Raw genomic sequence first — 5,000 nt, 5'->3', positions numbered from 1 at the left:
GGTCATTGCACCCCCACAAATGATATTTATCTCTCACTTGATAGAGTACCTTTTAATTGGTCCCATCAATAACGAAACAGTACATAAGATAGATAGATAGATAGATAGATAGATAGATAGATAGATAGATAGATAGATAGATAGATAGATAGATAGATAGATAGATAGATAGATAGATAGATAGATAGATAGATAGATAGAGAGAGATAGATAGATAGATAGATAGATAGATAGATAGATAGATAGATAGATAGATAGATAGATAGATAGATAGATAGATAGATACACACACACACATACATATCTTTTCTTTTGTGCTTCCTTTTACGCAACGAAGTGCTTGCTCCAACTGTTGTGTAACTGGAAACAAAGAAATAATGCTTCCATTATAAGTGTTGAGAAACTGCGAGAGATTTGACGTGAAATATTTTTAATGGTGTAACTCGAAGTGGATAAAGCTATAAATGATAGATTATTATGGAAAGAAAAGCTGACGGCCGCTGACGACTTCGACTTTTTTTTCCCATCAAAGGGTTTTTTTTTTAATCCCGACATCCTACACGCTATTATTTATTGTTTTATCTCCTTCGAGTTCCCTCGTTAAAATTAATTTGGCTTAACGGTCGGCGTATGCGTTTCACAATCAATCGTAAGGTCAGGAGTTCCATTCCCGGCAGCACGTTGTGTCCTTGAACAAGGCACTTTATTTTACGTTGTTCCAGTCCACTCAACTAGCAAAAATAAGTAGTTTTTGTATAATATTTCAAAGGGCCAGTCAACCTTGTCACATTCTGTGTCATGCTGAATCTCCCCCACAACTAACATTAAGGCTATGCATGTCTTTAAGGTGGTGGGCTGGCAGAAACGCTAGCACGCCGGGCGAAATGCTTCGCGGTATTTCGTCTGTCGCTACGTTCTGAGTTCAAATTCCGCCAAGGTCGACTTTGCCTTTCATCCTTTCGGGGTCGATAAATTAAGTACCAGTTACGCACTGGAGTCGATATAATCGACTTAATCCGTTTGTCTGTCCTTGTTTGTCCTCTCTGTGCTTAGCCCCTTGTGGGTAGTAAAGAAATAGGTATGTATGTCTTTGGAGTTCTCAGCCACCTGCACATTTATTTCATGAGCAGGCTGTTCCATTAATTGGATCAACTGAAACCCTTGTCGTCATAACCAACATTTGGAATGTGAGAAACTAGGTTCACATCCTAACTCTGCATATTCTGTGTTCCTTCTCTCGTTGACTGCTTTATGTTTACTCGGTAAAGTGAGAAATTAAGTTTTAAACAAATGCCAAGCATAATGATTTATTAACAAACTAACGAACGAAGAGGCAAAGACCAGATTTTAAAATCCACACGAAGAATGATACAATAATTCCAAGTTGTTATTAACCACTATTGCAGGTGTCCATCGCAGAAATAAAGAATGAATTAAATCTAATTGCTTTTGATAAACAAATTTCAGTCTAGAATACACAGTTTCTGACTTATTCCAAGCAGAAGACAATGGATATGTTGAAGAAAAACGGTGAAGAATCACATATTACGCGCAGTTAATGTTGTTGGATATATATATAACATGATGCATCTTTAGAAGAGTTTATCTTTAAGACAAACATGTAGAATTACACGTGTTTTAACAGGTGAATAATACAGGCGTTTAACACGTAATATAATGTATCAACTAACTAAACAATACTTAAAGGACATTAAAATAAAGTCGTAGATAGCAACAACAAAAACTATCAACAATAACAATCAAATGGAAATAAATAAACATGTACTGGGTTAAGAAAGTGGACAAACGAGGTGTGAGAAGTGCTACGAAATAAATGAATTTTGTTTCAAATTATTGCCGAAGTTGTATTTAATGTCGGCTGCTAAACCCGCCGATGTAAGCTAACAGTCAGACATGTTGGTTTTCTTATGTTAGATGCTTCAACTTTCGGCAATTTTCGCCTGTTTGAATGGAAATGGTAATTAGAAATGGAAAGAAAGTAGACTGCTTTGTGTATGTTTGCACCAGCAGATGTAAGCAAGGCCCTTGACAGACAACTCGCGTCTGTTTTATTCAACAAATTAACCAAATTGACACAGACTAACCAGACGGTTTGAAAAAAAATGTTAAAATAAACTAACGGAATTAGAATCTATGGCTAATATTACGGTCATTAATCAATTTAACACTGAGAATTTATAAAACTACACTTATTTTCTCTTGGAATATTATTTTTGGCGCGTCCTGTTAGAATGACATCATGTACAAATACGTATATATGTATGAATGTATCACACATACACGCGCGCTCCAACTCACACTCGCCCGCGCACACACGCGATTGTCGATTTACATTTGTGAGTGCGCATATGGTGTCTATGTTTGAGTGTGTGTGTTTGTGTTGTATATACATACACACATTACGTATTTAGCACTCGTAATAAACAGACATACCACCTGCGTTTATACATCAATGTGCTCCAGAGTGTGTGTGTGTGTGTGTGTGTATACACGTGCGTACATATATATAAGTACGTATGTGAGATTAAGTATATATATATGTATATATACATACATGTCCTGTGTGTGTGTGTGCTTGCCCGCGTCTGTGAAAGGGGAATATTGACAGAATTACAACAGTATTCGTTCGAGTTCTCTGTGCCCTGAGTTCGAATCCCACCGAGGTCAACTGTACTTTTCACCCTTTCAGAAAGCTCCGGGATCAATTCATCGCCTCTCTCTCTCTCACTCTCTTTCTTTCTTTCATATGTGTGTGTGTGTGTGTGTGTAAGGCTGAGTAAAAAGTAAGCAATCTTTTGAACCATGAAGAATTTGTACCGGATATTTTGCAGTTTTGAATTTTTTTTAAACATTTTTCTTTGCAATTGTCTGATAATACAGACATAGATTTGCCCAAATGCATCAATTAACACTGTTACAATCATCTGAAATAGAACTGTCAAATCGCGATGTTCGAGCAATTTTGCTATTCAACTTCAAAAAAGGACGTAAAGCAGCTGAAACTGCTCGCGATATCAACGAAGCGCTTGGAGAGGAAATGACCAGTGAGTGGTCAGCTCAAAAATGGTTTAAACGATTTCGCAGTGGAGACCTGAGCTTTGAAGATTGTGAGCGCAGTGGAGGCCTATCTACCATCGATGATAATCGATTAAAGACCGCCATTGAGAAAGATCCATGTAAAATCACTCGAGAACTAGCAAAAGAACTTCAATTTGGCCAGAAAACTGCCTGCAAGCATTTGCATGCAATCGGAAAATCAAAAAATCTCGACAAATGGGTACCACACGATTTGAATACAAATCAGAAAATGCGCAGATATGAAATTTGCTCGTCGCTTCTTCTCCGTAACTAGATCGATCCATTTCTCGACTGTATTATAACTTGTGATGAAAAAGGGATTCTGTACAATGATAAAAAAAAATGTTCTTTGCAGAAGTTGGACCAAAATGAAGCACCAAAAACCTTCCCTAAACCTGAGCTCTTCAAAAAGAAGGTTATGGTGACTGTTTGGTGATGTATTGTTGGATTCATTCACTATAACATCTTTAAACCTACAAAACCCATTATTGCAGAAACATATTGCCATAGTGAATGAAAAACTGCTACTCCTCCGTCCCAGACTGGTGAACAGAAGAGGATCAATTATTCTTCGTGACAATGCTCGACCACACGTTTCACTAATGACGCTCCAGAAGTTGAGGGAACTTGGCAAGGAAGTTCTCCCCCACCCAGCTTATTCCCCAGACCTTTCCCCTACCGTCTACCACTTTTTCAAACACCTTGATGATTTCCTGCGAGAGGAGTTCAAAAATCAAAGCAATGCTGAAAGTGCGTTCAAAGAGTTCATCAACTCCAGAACTCCAGATTTTTATGTTACCAGAATAAACAAACTTGTAACTCGTAGGCAAAAATGTGTTGATTGTAATGAAAATCTGATGAATAAAATTTCCGCATTGTTGAGATGTATTGTGACGAATCTCATGTTTCAAAACGTTGCTCAATTTTTACTCAGCCTGATATATAATCTTTCTCTACTGTATAATTCAAAATGTCCACCCTTGTCACATTGTGAGAACAGATTCGAGTGGATTGCTTTAATTGTACGCGAGTCTGTGGAATACTCAACTGCACTCTAATCTCTCTATATATAAAGCTGAAGTTGTCTGTGTATGGCAGGTTTGGTAGCCTTCAACTAACACTATCTCCTCCGAGACCCTGCGGCACAAGTTGACCAAAATATGATAGAAGAAGGCTTGCTCGTCATTCTGTAGAAGAACAAATTCAAATCGGACCATGTTAACACCAAAAATTATTTACATAAAAAAAGGTGCTTTTTTTCTATGAAAATCCCTATTTTTTACGATTTTTGACTGCTGTGTCCATTTTTCGGTGTATTTCAACCAGGAAAATGTTCACTTAAAGAGAATAACTAGCTACATAATGCAAACTGTTTACTTTTCAAAAATTCCAATTCTAAAGGGTCGAAAAGAAAACAAGCCCGAGCAACGCTGGGCTATACTGCTAATTAGTAGCTTCAGTCTGTTCCTTGTGCAAATGTGCAATATTTAGATATTTGACACTTCGACGTGGTTCGACGCGAACTTGCGACGAGAAACATTGCAATTTGTGTAGTTGGGATCATCCTGAAAATGGAGAGCCAACATAATCGACCCCACATGCTTTTTTTTTTTTTTTCATAACAAAGACAAGAAAGCGATGGAAATTTGCAGGAGAGGATGCTGTTACAAAACAAGTGTGTCAGAAACGATTTTCAAGATTTCGATCGAGAAATTCGATCAGGAAAGATGCATCTCGATCTGGCTGGTCAACTGAGATTTAACAGCAACACAAAACCCCGTGATACGACTCGGATGATCCCCAAATATCCAAACCCAGCGCTGAAAACCAGCAGCATCAATTTGGTTAAGTCAGCAGGGTCAATGTTTTGGCTCCACATAACTGAATGAGACTAACCCCCA

This window comes from Octopus sinensis, linkage group LG1 (assembly GCF_006345805.1).
Source record: "Octopus sinensis linkage group LG1, ASM634580v1, whole genome shotgun sequence".
NCBI classification, from domain to species: Eukaryota; Metazoa; Mollusca; class Cephalopoda; order Octopoda; family Octopodidae; genus Octopus; species Octopus sinensis.
This window is presented reverse-complemented; position numbering follows the sequence as displayed.